Source organism: Microtus ochrogaster, chromosome 16 (assembly GCF_000317375.1).
Source record: "Microtus ochrogaster isolate Prairie Vole_2 chromosome 16, MicOch1.0, whole genome shotgun sequence".
NCBI lineage: Eukaryota > Metazoa > Chordata > Mammalia > Rodentia > Cricetidae > Microtus > Microtus ochrogaster.
In genome coordinates this window covers 50790382-50808402 of record NC_022018.1, presented here as the reverse complement: position 1 = coordinate 50808402, position 18021 = coordinate 50790382, and the positions used below count along the sequence as shown (strand labels likewise).

Here is an 18021-nt window from a genome sequence, read left to right as displayed (position 1 = left end):
TGGCCCAAACCTATAACCCAGCATTCGGGACTCTGAGGAAGGAGGAGGAAGTTAGCTCTGTAATTGTAAAGAACTGTTGCTTGTCTTACATTTAAGAATAACCCTTAAGCTGGGGCCACAGACCTGTGGTAGAGCTTCCCGAGGATACATGAAGCACTAGGCTCAATTTCCAGACCATAAAATAAAATAAACTTGATTAAGAGAGGAAGGGAGGGAGGGAGGGAGGGATGGTAAAAGGAAGGGAGGGAAGAAGACTTGAGTACTCTGATTTAATTTCTGCAGAGAAATAACACTTGTTAAAGAATAATACAAAATACTGAGTAACACATTGTATTTTGTAGATTAAATGTATACATTAAAACTCAATAGTAACCACTGCACTCATTTAGAGTTGAAGCCAATGCACTCTCTTCAGGGAAGAGTTTCACAAATGAGGTTTGTGTAGAGTAAGGAGGACATGCTGAGAAAAAGCTGCAGATCGGTCTCAGCTGGCTTTATTATTGCTGCAAAATTATATACTCACTGCACCCCTACTTGTGTCTACCGGGGGGCAGACACCTCTACCTTCCCACCTTTGGTGGGCCATGGCCAATAAAGGGTGTTGAGGAAATTCCAGAATAAAATAAACACAGACTCGCCGGAAGGAAAGCAAAGAACCACAGCAGACAGAAGCATGTGCATCTGAAATAAGGTCCCTCTCCACATTAGCAACCAAAGAAACCTCCTCTTCAAATACAATCGAATGAACAGCTGCAGCGACTATATAAAAAAAAAAAATGTGACTATAAAAATCAGTTCCTAGCCGGGCGATGGTGGAGCATGCCTTTAATCCCAGCACTCGGGAGGCAGAGACAGGCGGATCTCTGTGAGTTCGAGACCAGCCTGGTCTACAGAGCTAGTTCCAGGACAGGCTCCAAAGCCACAGAGAAACCCTGTCTCGAAAACCAAAAAAAAAAAAAAAAAATCAGTTCCTAGAACTGGGCTTGGTGGTGCATGTCTGTAATCCCAGCAGGTAGGAGGTACAGGCAGGAGGACTTTAAGGCCATCCTTGACAATACAGCCAACCTGAGGTCAGCCTGAACTATGGGAGATACTGTTTCAAAAAATAACACCAAAAAAGCAGACCATAAATCTATTTTCCCTGCTATATTATCACTGTTACTTGACTCACTATTGAAGGGAAAATGTAGTCTGATTTCTCAAAAAAGATACTGACAGTCACCAAAGGAAATCTACCAATGGCTGGAGAGATGCAACAGTGCAACTTGCTGCTCTTGCAGAAGATCAGAGTCCCATTTCCAGCATCCCCAGCAGTCAGCTGGCTCACAGCAAACTACAAGCCTAGCCCCAGGCCATCCAAACCCCTCTGCTGGCCTCCAAGGGCATCAGGCACACACGTGGTACCCAAACATACAGGCAGGCCAACACTCATTTCACAGAAAACAAAATTAATTGGTTTTTTAGAAGATCAAATCTACTCATTAATAGAGACTAAAAATAAAGAGAGCCTCTTATCGACAGGCTAATGACAAGTCTCAGTCTCTCGCAGGGAAACCCAGGATACCAAGTATGACTCCTCAACTAATGTTTGACTTCCCCTTCCCTAGCATTGCACAGAAGAAGAACCACACGGCCATTCACGTCCCAGAGAACAGCAGTTCCAATGGAAGCCTATGGGAAACTGAGATTTGCTAGCAAGTGATGCCACCTTGTCTGTCTGCAGTGACAGGAGCCAAGACAGGGTTTTTCTGTGTAACAGCTCTGGCCTCCCTGGAACTTGCTTTGTAGACCAAACTGGCCCTAAACTCAGGGAGATCAACCTGCCTCTGCCTCCCAAGTGCTGGGATTAAAGGCGTGCACCACACTGCCCGGGGAAGAGTTCTATCTTAATTAATCACTACCCCAGGTCTCTTTTTCATAAATCATCTATGTAGACCAGACTTTCCTTGGTCTATTATTTGTCTTCTTTGTCTTACTTTTCCATTTTTTAAAATTTTTATTTAGTTGTATGTTTTTCTTTTGAAATGGGGTTTCAGGTAACCCAGGCTAGCCTCATGCATACTCTGTAGCTCAGGCTGGCCTTGAACTCTTGATTCTGCTGTGTCCACCTTCCAAGTGCTAGGATTACAGCGGTGCATTGCCTTACCTGGCTCTTGTTTGTCTGTTTAACAAAACTTTGTGTATTGGCATAACTACATTCCGTCTCGGTTGTGCTAAATTTCCTTCTCACAACTGCTTAGACCATAAAACCCACACCAACAAGCTTTTGCCGAATCCTAAAGCAATGGTTGGAGACATTCAGGAAAGTGTGTGTGGAGCAGGGAGAGGGGAGTGTTTGATTTGCAGGACTTGAATCTCCAATAGAGCTGCGTGTGGTCTGGGGAGTCCCAGCTTCCCAGGCCCTCGACCTCTCACGTAGACAAGGAAGTTAACTCTACAGCTGGGAGAGAAAGGAAAGGAAGAGAATTTAACATGTGCGCATGCTTCATTCTGCTCCAGGAACTCCTGACTGACACGCAGCGGAGTTAAATGCACTCGATGGACCGAACCCAAACAAAATGCCTTTCCAAAGCTCAGAGGGCATCCAAGTATTAGCACATTAACAAAATACGTTTGTATGAAACAAAAATGGGAAAGAAACCTGGGGAGCGGAAAAGAACTGTATGAAAACAAAGACACACCGAACCGCTGAAGTCAAGGACGGCCAGCTCAGCCCTGGCTTCCCCTGCCTGGTTTCTCACCCACTTCTCACAAAAAGGAATATCGTACTGTGGTCACCTAATTCCCCCCCCCCCCCATCAGTACCAGCCCTAAGCCACTGACTGCCATCTGGAAGGCTCCTGGAGCTGCTTTGACCCCAGAGCCCTGACTCCACACTTCACACCCCTCCCTCCCGCTATCAGGTTACCACCCATTTGCAAAATCTGTTGTGGTTAACTGTAACACAGGAGTACAGATCTTGAACTGACCACCAAGGAAAATATCCAAAAGGCTTGCCCTCTCCACCCAGAAAAGGAGTGAGGTAGCCCTCACCAGAAGCAATAGGATCGGGATCACCACAGACTGGAGGCCAGCGAGTTCTAGGCCAGTCAGGGATACATGGGGAGATCCTGTATTTCAAACAAGAATCGTGGCCTGTGAGATGGCTCAGCAGGCAGAGGCATTTGCTGTCAAGTCTGCTGACCTAAATTCAATCCCCAGGACCCACATCACAGAAGGAAAACTGACTCCTACAAGTTTCCTCTAGCCTGCACACCTGGGTCATGATGGCCAGATGAGCACACACAAATAAATAATGTCATCAAACAAACCAAGCAAGAAAAGCTGAGCGTGACAAGCAGCTCAGGTCTATAACCCCAGCATTTAGGCAGCAGGGGTCGGAGGATTAGGAGCCAAGGTCATGAGATTGGCTGCTTAGCAAATTCAAGGCCAGCCTAGACAATGTGAGACCCTGTCTTAAAATAAATAAATAATTTTTAAAAATTACAAAAGACGGCTCTCTCAGAGACTATTTTTCTCTGTCAGCACTTAAATTTAATAAGCAAATAAATAAAAACTTTCTTAAATCCATCTGGTGTTCAGATCCGCTTCTCCCCGGGGAAAAGACCAAGGAGCCTGCCTCACGGTCACACAGCACATGCTCTATCCTTTGCTGCAGACGGCTGAGTTATAAGGTAGCCACAGGCACACGAAGGAAAAAACTAGACTATATTCTTCTGTAGTTTAGCCAAGCTGCGAATAAGCCCATTTTCCTTCATCACGGGGAAACTGTGCAGCAGTTTTAATGAGTCTAGGTGCCTGGCGACAATCTCTGAGCATGGCACAATTTTCTTGCTTTTAAAGAGAGCTCTATCAAATTGTGTTTGTAGGGGGAAAGAGAAGGTGGCTATGTAGTCATTTATTAAAAGTTCCGAACAGACTAAATTATTGTTTTGGACACACCAGGAGAAGAACCTTTGTTTTCACCTGAGTTTAAAAAGGGATCAGTGGAAGGTACCGCCACAATGATGAGCTCAGAGAAACTGACTCCCGTTAAGGGCTGAGACCAAAACATAAATTACTTTCTCCATTATCCACTGAAGTCTTTTTCTCTTTAAGAAAGGAAAAGGAAGTAAAAAATTTTATATTTGCACATTTCTTAAAATTATAATATTCCTTGTATCTTCTTTTGTAAAAGAAACAGCACCGGGAACAAAGTTTCCAAACCAACCAAGTGTGGTGGTGGATCTCCAGGAGTTTGAGGCCAGCCTGAGCTACATTATAACTTCCAGGACTGCCAGAGATACATAATGAATCCCTGTCTAATATCAATAATGACAATCCTAAGTGTGTTTATTTACATTTAATGAGTTCCAAACACACACACACACACAGTCAAAATCACACCCACAATTCCTTGTAACAGTGAGGGCTAAACAGCCAAGGCAATTTTGCTTTTGGGCTGGAGACGCATACTTAACTACCCCAGGAAATCGATGAAGGTATAGATTTCAGCAGCACACTAAACATTAAGTGGCGACAGCAACAGCGCTACTCCTTAAAGCCTTGAGAAAGCACAGTGACCCATCAATGATACACCAGACCAGGATGCTTCTAAAACCAACAGTGATACCACCACTCACCTAGGAAGCCGACAACCACACCCTGCCGGAAGAGTGAATTTTCTAGTGTGCGCACAACGTGGGGGAGGACTGGAAGCTGAGATACAGGGGGGAAAAATGTAAGCAGTGAAGGTAATCCACTCATCAGACTGGGATTTAAAAACCCATCAAGTCATTGGATGAAAGCAGTGCAGAATTAGGTCAGCTGCACTGAAAATGTAACCCAGAATCAGGTCGACAGCCTGGACCTAGAAACCTGCTTCCCGTCGACTCCACAGAATCTCCTCAGTGCTCGCTCTCTCCCCGACCAGCCCACTGCTGACGAGATGCCCGAGGCCCTTTGGCCGTGAAAGTTAAATAACTGGAAATCCAGCCCGCAGACATTTAGAGCCCCAGCCATAGCCATTCCCAGCCCAGCGGAGCATAAACTGCACGAAGTCAGTGTGTCTCTCTGTGCTCAGTTCTTGGAAACTTCTTCTAGGTCTGCGAAAGAGAAGCTGTGTGAAACCTAGCTGGCACCATTCCCTTCCAAACCCCAGGTGGGCTAGGGACAGCTTCTGGGTGGTCCCACCTGGTGCTGTGGAAGAGCAGCCAGAACAAAGCTCACTCCTTTGCCTTCCCTTTCTTAGGTCCTGGGGCTCAAGTGACATCTGTGCCAGCCCTGTCTGGGCTCCAGCATCCTCCTGTCCCCGCCCCTCCTCCAATGCCTTGTCTACCTCCTTCCTGTCAGTACCAACACTGGAACCTAGGCTTCACCCACGGTGGGGTAGCATTCTACCACTGAACTGTGTCTCCAGCCCATCTGTTCTTTACTCTCCACTCCAGCTCCATGATTCCTACTTCCTTAACTCTGCTGCTGTGGGGCTGGAAGAGCTGAATGTTCTAATCCACACTCAGGTGCAAATAATCTCTCTGACCCCCACCCCTTGTGCTCCCACTGCTAAATTATACCTATCTCCACTCTGCATTTCTGAGCACTATGGAATGGGGGAGGGTTCTAGGTTTGGGTTGGAGGGCTGTCTTCCTGTTGCCCCATCACCTTGCTGACCTGCAGAGGAAGTAATCAAATGTGGAACCTTTGTCCCAAGGGACGTCGAGGAAATGGCTCAATCGCCGAGATGGCTCAGGGGGTAAAGATGCTTATGGTTTACGTAAACCCGGCAACCTGAGTCCAGTCCCTGGAGCTGACATAAACAAGAATGGACAGAATGCCACATAATTGCCCTCTGACTTCTACACACTTGGTGGGACACCCACACACGCACATTCATACAACACACACACACACACACATATAACCATAAGTAAAATTTTATAAGGGAGAAGGCTACAAGGAAGCTTAGTTGGTTTTGTTTTTAATTTTTAATCTATTGCTGCGATAACACCCCTACCTATTGCAAATGAGGTAAGGGGCCTAGAAAGAGAAGCTGTGGCATCCTTTGGACCTCCTGCCCAGCCTGTCCTGCCTCAGTTCTCATCGAACTCCTGCTGCTTTGAGCCCCCAAATTCTACTTGACTAATGTTCATAGTCTGAACCCTGGGGCTCTCATGGCCAGGATTTATGACTTTAGACTGGTTCCACTCAACTGTTTCACCCACGAGTTCTTAAAGAAACTTTCCCATTCCACCCACCGCGACAGCACCTGGCACAGACGAGGTCCTCAGGACAGGGCTGAGGAACGGAGGGACTGGCTCTTCATTTGGGATTCCTCTCTGTCCTCTACGTGCTCCGGGACCAGTTTTCCATCATCCTGACCCATCAGGCTCACTGCTGGGTCAGCCACACCCCCTACTACTCTACCCTTCCCGGCTTCTCTCAAGGCTCAGTTCACACAATCCCCCTTTATAGTTTTGTGATCTACACACAAATCTAAATACACCCGCTTCACTCCATACCTACTACAATATAGTCTTAAATCTAGGTTCTATATACAATAGAAATTACAGTATTTAAGGCAGGAGTTATAGAACTCCATTGACCCATGAATTTTTGCTGGCAATTTCTTTTTCTCATGTAAAGGCCACACACTCAACAAAAACATTTACTTCAGAGGTTGACCCAGTCAAGCGCACCAACGCATTCTTCAGGGATTACGAACTGCATAGCAACAATAGTCTACCAAACACCAGACCACGGAAGTCTGGCCTCAATTATACGAGAGCAGACGGGTCTAAAATCTATTATGGAAATGTTTGCCTCGGATGTTCTGGTACTGTCAGGATAGCCTGGTGAGACTTAATTTCAGATCTGGACTAATTAGGGCCTCTCTTTTGAAAAAAAATCTGAGGTTGGGCGGCAGTGTCTATATGAATATTTTCCAAGCTGTTGGCCAAAAGGTATCTACTTCTAGTGTAAAATAACAACAGACCCAGTTTCCCAGACTTCTTGGAGATCTTTTCTGTATGTGGCACCTACTGAGGACTAAGAAAAATGAAGAATCAACAGTACAGAATCTCTGGCCTAAAGAAAATTCAATATTCTCTAACCACTTTGCTAAGAAACAGACCCAGGAAGGTGCTAAGTTTTGCCCAAGTCCCAGAGGCTCCACACGGACAGCGCCATACAATTTCCTAAAGGTGAATTAGCTCCCGTAACAACTTACATGTTTATCACCTTACAATGAGCAAAAAAACGGTCCCACCTGGGCTTGGGGCAGTATCAATGTGTTAATCGCCAGTTCAAATTGTATTAAACCTCCGCCGCGCAACAAACAACAAACACACCAGCTAATGAAGACAGACCACAGCCATGTCTAACCTCAGGCACTTCTGAAGATTAAACAGACACAAAGTGAAGAGGCAGTAGGATTACAGCTTCCACTCAGCGTGAGAGGAAGAGGACACCACGACGTTTGCTTTGAATTTGTTGTGTGCTAGACAGAGCAAAGCTACTCGATTTGGACTTAAGAAACTTCTGTAAACAACGTAGAAGGGCAACAGTCACCTGGCACAGTAAGCGCTCGCTGCAGTATGTAAAAGCCAAGCAGGATTCTTAACTATAGTCTACAGCGCCCTCTAGTGTTCCTGTGTAAAAAAGCGCACAAGGATGTCATCCTTGACTAGGGTTTTGGGGCCCTGGAGAATCCTCGTGCGCGCGCGCGCGCGTGCGCGTGCGTGTGTGTATGTGTGTGTGTGTGTGTTACTTTAATGGAAAATCACTACTAAGAGTTGCAGAAAAGTAAGCCTGGGTTCATTTACTAGCCTTCTCCTTTATGTTTTGATTCCATCTTGGATCTGTGTAGCATTGCGTGGGACACAGGAACAGTGAGCAGAGATGTCCCTTTAGCATGGAAATAAATCTGAAAAGTGATAATAACCGGTTCTACTTTCCCTAACCGTTCACACACAGTGGAAGTAATATTTTTTTTTTTGGTTTTTCAAGACAGGGTTTCTCTGTGGCTTTGGAGCCTGTCCTGGAACTAGCTCTGTAGACCAGACTGGTCTCGAACTCACAGAGATCCGCCTGCCTCTGCCTCCCGAGTGCTGGGATTAAAGGCGTGCGCCACCACCGCCCGGCTGGAAGTAATATTTTAAGGACATCAAGCCACTCGCTCACCAGGAAGGAAGGGAGGGAAGGACGGAAGGAGGTGAACAGTCATACAAGGGATTCCAAGGCCTATACCAAGTCCAGAGACAACGCCGGTGGCAGGGAGAGTGTGCCTCGTGCCTGCTACCCCCCATCACTGACATTTAGCAGCTAATGCATGGCGTGGTCTATGCTTAGCCTGACACGGTACATAGAACCTCCGAGGCAGCACTGGAGGCTGGCAGGGTCCTTGGGAAGTCACAGAAAGTTCCGATATATCCACGGGAAGAGGTTGAGAATGCTTTCTTGGAGAATATGGACACCAATCTACATCCCTGTTAGATTTGAATGAGGTTACCAAAAGGCTCACGTGCTAAAGGCGTGGTTGGGTTACATGGCATAGAATAAAACCTCCCCCTTCCTCTGAGACCAACGGGATCTCTTCACTTAGCCCCTTCCATACTGATGTCTTTCCGCTTGTCTATAGGGTTAACAGTTCTAATAAATTTCTTACCCCCCCCCCCGCCTTCCACAAATAAAATCCTTCTCAGTGTCCACAGTAACCTCAAACCCCAAATCTTTCAGTTCTGTGATCATTTGGAGACGATATGTATTCTACAATAAATCTTCTCAGTAGCAATGAGTTCAAACGTGAAGTACATCCTAGTTCAAACACTAAGATCTGAACTTCTGACTCACAACAACGTTGATGCCAAACGTGAAAAGGCACAACGTGTCGGCATTTGCAACCCACCCCAGACCAGCAGCCATATGCAGGCGGGCAGACAAAGGGCCATCAATAGCCACGTGAAAGCTCAGAACCACAGATATGCTGAAGGAGCATGATCGTTCACATAAACAAATGAGTCCCTATTTTGAGAACCCCGTCCTTGAAGTCTGTGGCTGCTAGCGTGCAGCTGCAAGCGTGTGCTTACACAACGCTCAGACCCACTTGGTGGGCCTTCAGCTACAACTTTGCCAATCTCTTGTTTCAAGGTATTGTGCTTACATAAAAAATAAAAATAAAAAAACGGAGCAAATGCTAATATGTTTGCAGTAAAATCAGAAGACATATATAAACAGTTTGCTGTTCCCAGTGTGCTCGATACATTATCAAAGCTTCATCTGGAGATCAATTAATTCCAACAATGAGTTGAGGCTTCTCCTCTCATTCACAAATCATGGTGATGTTTTTGGAAGTCAAGTTCATTTAAGATGAAACATCTGAGGGTGTGGTAAATCAGCTTTAGTGCAGTAGTTCAACTTTGGGGGAGGTTGCTTTGTTTTCTGTGGGTTGGTTTGTTTGTTTGTTTGTGATGGGATCTTACTAAACAGCCATGCTGGACTCAATCTCTCTTTCATCCGGGATCAGCTTCCGGTGTGCTAGAATTATAAACACATGCCACCATGCCTGACTCAGTTCAAACCTATAAAGTATTTGCTCATGCAATGAAAAATAAAAACTGTTTGGGAAACATGAAAAAAAATCGTAGAACAGGTGTCTAAAATAAAGATGCTATCTTATTAAATTAATGTGTTTAATCTTGTTTTATTTATTTTATTTGTTTTAAGATTATCTTATTTAATTATGTGTTTGTGTGACTGTAGGAGCCTGGGAGAGGCCAGAGGCACGAACCTGTTAGCCAACAAAATGAACAGTGGTCAAAGGTCAGCCGTGAGAGGCTTGGAAGCTGGGTCAGCCAAGAAAAACAGCTTTTATTTTATTTATTATTACTTATTTATTTTATCTTTTGTTTAGTTGTTTGACACAGGGTCTTTCTATATAGCCCTGGTTGTCCTGGAACTCACTTTGTAAACCAGGTTGTCCTTGAACTCACAGAGATCTGAATGCCTCTGCCTTGGGGGTGTTGGGATTAGATTCCCAGAAAACAACTTATTATTATGTCAAAAGTATGATGTAAAGACTTGAATACAATTTAAGTTTGGGGCTGGAATTGATTTTGAAGAAATCCATGAAATTGGCCCAATTAAACTCTAACAAGGGCTTCTGAGTCTAGAGTGATTATCAAACAGCATGGTTGTTTATTCATCAGTCAAGGGGCACAGAAACAGCTAGAAACAGGGGTCAGCTGTGCACATCAGCATTTCAAGGCAGTGAAGAATTCACTCACAGCCCAAATGTTTGCCTTTCTAAACAGAGAAAATGCAAGGGTTTCCACTGGATTTTTGTTGTTGTTCTTGGCTGGTAGTAATTTTCAGGCTCTACAAGAGTGCAATAGTCATAAATATACACCTATATAGGATTGTAAAAAAAAACTATCAAGAAGCTGGGCGGTGGTGGCGCACACCTTTAATCCCAGCACTCTGGAGGCAGAGGCCGTAGATCTCCGTGAGTTCAAGGCCAACCTGGTCTATAGAGTGAGTTCCAGGACAGCCAGCGCAACACAAAGAAACCCTGTCTCAGAAAAACAACAACAAAAAAAGTATACACACACACACGTACATACACACACACACGTACACACACGTACACACACACGTACATACACACACGTACATACACACACGTACATACACACACGTACACACACGTACACACACACGTACACACACACGTACACACACGTACATACACACACGTACACACATATACACGTACACACACGTACATACATATACGCGTACACATACACACATGTACATACACACACGTACACACACATGTACAAACACACACGTACATACACACACGTGCACACATGTACATATACACATGTACATACACACACGTACACACATATACACGTACACACACGTACATGCACACACGTACACACACACACATCTATACGCATGAAATGCAAACACATGCATGCACCCACACTTGCCTGACTGTTTTAGAAGCATGCTGCTATTGCTTGACCATCCACAGCCCTGTCTGCAGCTGCACTCTGCACCCCAAAGTCAGGCAGATGAGCGGTCAAGGAGCAGCCGGAAGGCACGCTTCCCTCTAGGTATCACGATCTGTTAACAATCTGGAGAAGAATTTCTCGCCTAGTCTTTACTTATCAACCCTACAGTCCTCCCTGCCCCTTCCCCTGACAAAAATGAAAAGCATCCCCAGGGGCACATCCTGGGTGGATCTTCATAAGCCGTAGAAACAGCAAGTGCAGCTGTTAGCTTCCCCAGATGCTCCCTCTGCAACGCTGGCAATCAAAGACAAGAATGACAGTTACTTACTTCTACCAGAGATAAATGCGGACTGTGCCAGGGAGGATCAGCTTAGCACAAAATCAGGGAAGACTAGTCAACGCCAGGAGGAGGTGAAGCCTCTCAGAGATGCAGACTCCACTCATCAAAAGCCTTTGGAGGGAGCAGCCACTTACTTTTTACGTTTGGAAAAGACAAATACTGCTCTCAACTGCTTTTTAAAATGAGAGTCAGCTTTCAAAACTCTTCAGTGAGTTCCATGAATAATAAAACAGTCCAGTCTCACCCTGTCTTAAAAGAATAGCCATTTGGGCTGGAGAGATGGCTCAGAGGGGAAGAGCACTGGCTGCTCTTCCAGAGGTCCCGAGTTCAATTCCCAGCAACCACATGGTAGCTCACAACCATCTGTAATGAGACCTGGTGCCTGGTGCCTTCCTTGCCAGCAGTACATTGTATGCTTAATAAATAAATAAATCTTTAAAAAAAAAAAGATGCTGTAGAAGTGGAACGAAGGGGATAAAGAAGGGGTAAAAAAAAAAAAAAATCAAGATACCAGTGTGTGGCAAAATGGAAAGACGTCAGCCAGAAGGACTGGTACGTGATAATCTAGGCGTAAGCCGCACTTGTCTTCAGTATAAACTTTGTGTGGTTTCATAGTTTTCCTACACTGAAAATCTTGAGCAAGGAACAAGTGATAGCGGCTGCTAAGGGAGAGAATAAGATGCTCTGGGATGGTATTGCGCCTGAGTGACCACACATAACAGTTGTGTTCGCCATGCCTCAAAGAGCTGTGAAGAAACCACCGGTGGAGGATGGGGAGATGGCTCAGAGGTTAAGAACACTTCCTGCTCTTACAGAGGACCTGGGTTCAGCTCCCAGCACCCACATCAGGCAACTCTTGACTACTCATGACTCCAGTTCCAGGGGATGCAATGCCCTTTCCTGGCCTCCCCAGGCACCTCCACACATGTGCGCATACACACATACAGACACAAACACATAGATAAAAACTAAATAAATCGTTAAAAAAAGAAATGATAAATGACCAAGTCCATATTTAGCCTGATTTAAACATAATACATACTCTTATTAAACAACCATATAGTACCCCATTGTTATATATGATTTTTGTGATTGTGTCAGCAAAATAGCTTGTTAGTTCTAACTTTCTCCGGGTTGTAGAGCTCCTGTGGTCTTTTATTTTCTTCCTCATACTCTTAAGTATTGCTTCGTTGGCTTAGACATGCTGCTTAATAATCAGAAGTTATGTAAGAAATATTACTTTGAATAAATGAATAAACTAAGGCCTAGAGCAAAAGTATGAGAAGAGGGGGAGGGGGAAATATCTTCTCATTTATTCGTTCTTTCTTTCTTTGATCAGTGACAATATGTGAGTATACTAACTAATGACTATGGAGGTAGTAAAGACAACAGAACTCTAGGTAAAGTGCTCAGAAAAAAAGCCTGTCTGGAAAAGTAGTTAAAGATAAACTCACACAGAATTAAACACAACCCTCTGAAAAAGAGGGAGAGGCAGCATCTGCCCTTCACACATACACTTAGTGATGTCGAGTTCCCCAGTGTGACCAGTGGTGAGTGTTTGGGTTAAGGCTTCACCCCAGTCCCTGGCACACATATACCCAAAGAGTCTGGAATGTTTGGGTGGCAGTTCCATTCCAAGCCCCGTCCCCTGGAAGTTGCCCAGTCCAGACTCCACCCCTGAGAAAGCCCACCAAACGAACACCCCTCCCCAGAGATGCTCAAGACCACTCCCACAAGGATATTTAAACTCCCCCCCCCCCAGAAAAAAACACATGATTTTTTGTTGTTGTTCTTCTTCTTCCTTCCCCGTCTACTGTCTGGGAGGCTGGAAGGCCTCCTGGGAGCGTTGGTATCCATTAAACCTGGGCTTTTTCTAACATGGCTTGATTTGGTCTGATTTGGATTATTACGTCGGCAGAGAGACTTATCGGGGTGCGGAAACTTTTCAGTGGGGTGCAACAGAGGGTAAGGGAATTAGAGAGACGAGCAAAAATCCGATTCCTTCAAAAGCATGAGAGTCAATGACAAGGGACTGTAGTTTAATTTCAAAACTGGACTGCAAAGCAAGTACAAGGTCAGGCTGGGCAACTTATTGAGAGGATCTGTCTACATGCGCAGGGCCCTGGGCTCTATTAGGGTGAGTGTGTGGTGCGTGTTTGAACTAGCGATATATCTTATCCTTGTAATCCACAAGATGGAAAGAAAGAATCAATGGCTGCGATTAACTTCATACCTCCACATGTGTGCATGTGACTGTTCTCTCTCTCTCTCTCTCTCTCTCTCTCTCTCTCTCTCTCTCTCTCTCTCCACACACACACGCACGCACATACACAAGTGCTCTCCCTCCCTCCGTCTCTTTTACACACATATACCCACAGGTACTTTCTCTCTCTCTCTCTCTCTTTCACACACACACACACATACAAGTGCTCTCTCTCCCTCCCTCTGTCTCTCTTACACACATACACTAGTGCTCTCTCTCTCCTCTCTCTCTTTCACACACACACACACGCACACACACACACAACATGTATACCAAATAAGTTTAAAAGCAAATTTTGCATTTATTTGCTCCATTTGCATTTGGGAACTCCAATTTCAGGGGCTCCATCACCCTCCTCTGACCTCTAAGGGCACCAGACATACAAATGGTGTCCACCACCCATGCACACAAAATACAAATGCACCTAAAATTAAACCAAATACTTTGACGAAAGCAACTTAGAGGAAAGGTGATAATTACAGTTATCGTCCATCATGGTGGGCAGAAGAACCCTAAAGTGGCTCTTCACGTTGCATCATGATCCGAATCAGAGAGCAACACTTGTGCACAGTTCACTGTCCCCATTATTACAGTCCTGGATCCCAGTTGTGGAGGGGCTCTACCCATAGCTGGAGCGTCTTTCCACCTTTTTTTAAAGCATGGGTAGCCTGTATATGGTGGTTCTGTTGAACTTGTCCATATTGGGCTTCATGGTCTAAGTTGATGAGGATGACCAACCAGGTCTCTTCCTCTACCTCCACTAGACACCTCAATTAAACAAGCAAGATAACCCCACCCCTGCCCACAGGCCAACCTAGTCAGAGGCTTTCTTTCCAGAAATGGAGTCAAATTAACGAATAAAATGAACTGTCACAGCTAGCTAGATGACTTGGTTGGCAATGCCACCTACCACCAAACCTAATAGCCTGAGAAGTGACCCCCAAAAGTTATCCTCCTCCACAGGCACACCATGGTAGGAACCGGTACGTGGACTCACACACAAATAAACGCAACCTTCTGTTATTATTAAGATATTTGAACCATATACAAATTGGATTGTTTTAAGTGTGTTTTAAAACATTCGAGGTTTCGGTTTCGCATCCAATATGGAAAATGCTCCTCCTAAGTGACAAAATTCCATCTTCTGTCCCCACTGCCCAGGATGGGGAAGAGAATGCTGCCTCTGAGTACATATATTTGGGCATGCTATAATTAGTCCTATTCTTGTTCTGAAAATGGAAAGGGATCAGGGGCTCCACATGAGTGACACTTAGCAGCAGCTGGAAGAAGTGGCTTGCCCCTGCCCTCCAAGCTTGGCAGACAAGAGTAAATAGAACACTTAGGGAAGAATAGCTGTTCCCTTGCTCTTAAATTGACTTTTACTTTGATGTGCTCTTTTCTTCTCCCCTCCCAAATGTCAAACCTATTATTGTCAACAACCTCTCAGGGTGTGTTAGACAGACACTTAAGTGTGTTGTGGACAACCCCGTGTGTGAACGGAAAACATCTACACCTCCTTTAAATGCTAAGGATTGTCAGGGTAGAACTCGGGGGCCGAGTGCTGTGCTGGGCGATGAGCATCAGGCTCCGGGGTTGCTGGCTGAAAGACAACCGCTATTTGAACTTTCTCAATAGTATCATCTGTTGTAGAAGACGATAACAACAATAATCAAGAGAACAATAGTACTTATTTCAAAAGCCACATAGCAAAGACTGTCGGATAGCATGGGTTCTACTGAGGATGGTCATGAAAAGTGTACACAGCATTCATACTGCCAGATCATACATTTGGGGGAGACCCCCCCCCCCTCTCTGACTGCAGCCGGCTGTTTTCACACTCAGCAATTAAGCCACCCAAGTAGTGACAGTAGCTGGCTGGGCTCTGTTGAATGCTGCAAGCCTGGTGGCACAGAGGGCTCATTAAAATCCCTCACCCCACATGCTTCTCATGCCTCTCTTGGGAGCCCCCACCCTTGGGTTGTGGTTTACAAGCCGACAGAGGGCTCTTAGTGCATTGCCTGCTCCCTGGGGCTGGTGCATTCCACAGAGTCACTAAAACCTGGAGACACAGAATCACCTTCGCCAGCAAGGCTCTACATTGGACTGGCCGAGCACTACAGTCAGGAAGGATGGGTAATCAGAAGTCCTGTGACGGCGCTAAGGTCACCGCTCCCAGATTCTCAAAGCATTGAACATGGAGCACTTCTGTCTGTGGGGCTTTATGCTCAGTAAGGATTCTTGTGACTGAATACTGTTTATGCTCATAGTAGGTAATATTTATTCCTTGAGATAAGTGCACTGAAACTATCATTACTGTTAAGTTTCAGATGAAAGTGAAAAATTGAAACTATCTCAGCGATGTAAAATGAGTAATACTACTCACATCTCTGCTTCCTTAAAACTTATGTCTGGGCTGGAGAGATGGCTCAGCAGTTAAGCGCTCCGGCTGTTCTTCGAGAGTACACGGCACCCACATGGCAGCTCACAACTGTCTGTAACTCCAGTTCTAGGGGATCTGACAACCTCATGCAGATGTATACAGGCAAAACACCAGTGTATATTAAATAAGTAAACCTTTAAAAAAAAACAAAAACCTACATTTACTTTTATTTCCCTTTGAAATAAAACAAAGTACAAAAACTCAGTATAACTGAGTAGATTTCTATTTTCAGGCTTCTTTGAATGTAAAAATGTACACACATACACACAAACACACACACATATATAATTTGTTTGTTTTTTGAGACAAGGTGTCTCTATGTAGCCTTGGATGTCTGGAACTCCCTCTATAGTCCACACTGTCCTCAAACTCATAGAGATCTTCCTGCCCCTGCCTTCCAAGTGCTGGGATTAAAGTCATGCACTTTTAAACACCGAGCTTCCAACTGTTCTTTATTCAAGCAAGGGAAGCAGCTTGGATCCAGTTCTCCACTTAGCCATGCCCCCTTACATCTTTGTCTTCCTAGAGTCCACACAATGACAGAAGGACTAGAGATGCGGGTTTACATTTACAAGACTTCCTTTTGTGCCTAGACACCAGAGCTAGGCAGATGCAAGCGTCTAGAGAGCCGCCTCTTAAGCTTGCCCTTCCCAGAACGTTCCCGGTGCACACACCGTCTCCCAGCCCTAGAAAATCAACCAGATGCTGGAGCAGAATGGACCCCAGAGAAAGAGCTCACCAGGAAGTGCTCCTCCCACCTTCACTGAGCAGGACATCTTTTCCTGCCCTGCAAAGACAACGACCAATGACCGGCCTGAGCTGTGTGGCAACTACAGCAGCAGATACACGGCTGGTCAGCAGACAGCACTTGGGGCCCCACTATGCTTTGTGGGAGTCTCGCAACCCAGAGGGCGTGTGTCAAACAGAATGTGCGCTGTTCTCCAGACTACCTGGGTTTAAGTCTTCATTCCCAAGAGGGTTCTCTGAGCCCTTAAAGGTTAAGACAGAAATTGTTCTGAGCTATTTGGTCACCATCAGTCACCTGTCATAAAGCCAAGCAGACAAACGCTTGTCTGAGTTAGCTGTTTGCCTTTAGAGAGTCTTCCAAAGAAGCAGCTCCATCAAAAAGAAAACCACACTGACAGCCAGAAGTTCCCGGGGCCAGAATGTCGGATAAAGCCAGTTTCTAGAGTCTCTGAGAGAGATGAGGTAGGAAAACCCAGCTAACAAAATACTGAAGACCCCCACCCCCAGTCCCAACAAAGACAGAGCAGGGCAAGTGTACCTAGCTCCAAATGAATGAATTATCAGAAGGCAATTGTCCCAGGAATACAAGTTTCTCTTTGGGGGTAACCAAGCAAGACTTTGACCTTACAGCCTCCACTGCTTCTAGTTCTGGGTGACCGTGCTGACTTTTCAGTCCTTGACAGGAAGTGGCTTGGGAGGCCTCGGGCAAGCTCCTGTCAGAGAGAGGGCTGCAGAGTAAAGCTTTGCCCTCCAGTCTGGTCCGTCCTCAGTCAGATCTCTGCATCTTCCCTTCCATCAAGGGTCAGGATGAAAACCCGGAGTGGTAAAACTGCGGAAATGAAAGCCATCACGAGCACTGTGGCACAGCTTCAAGGTCCCTGAACACGCTATTTTTGACTCTGACAAGACAGAAGTCAAAAAGTCAAAGCGAGACACCGGCGATGCCATTTGCACTATTAGGGCACATTGGAGTCTAACAGCTTTGCCACCTGACCCTTCCTTCCAAGCTGACTGCAGATGACGCATCCTAAAGCATTTGCTGGTGCAACCAACCATCAGTGAAGCCACGCGCTTCCATCAAAAAGGGAAGAATGCAGAGTGTGTTGTGTTTTCCCCAAGGTCTTGGAAATCAGGGTAAGTAAGGCACGTTTAGACAATGATAACAAATCTCATGGGAAGGTGGTTTTTAAAAAAAATGGAGATAGTAAAAAAAAAAAAAGAGAGAGAGAGA

The 18021-nt window shown here is 45.4% G+C and overlaps 1 protein-coding gene across 2 annotated transcripts in view; it reads right to left on the bottom strand.

Moving 5' to 3' along the window:
- The window catches only part of Rnf144b (ring finger protein 144B), a 136746-nt gene that overhangs the window by 95211 nt on the left and 23514 nt on the right, over window positions 1–18021 (bottom strand). The window contains exon 1 of one of the 2 annotated variants that reach the window (XM_013349148.1): window positions 6245–6255. The exons of the other annotated variant lie outside the window; for it this stretch is intronic. The gene's annotated coding sequence lies outside the window, so the exon portion shown is untranslated. Of the gene's footprint in view, window positions 1–6244; window positions 6256–18021 lie in introns of those variants that run through there. 2 annotated transcript variants of the gene reach the window in all.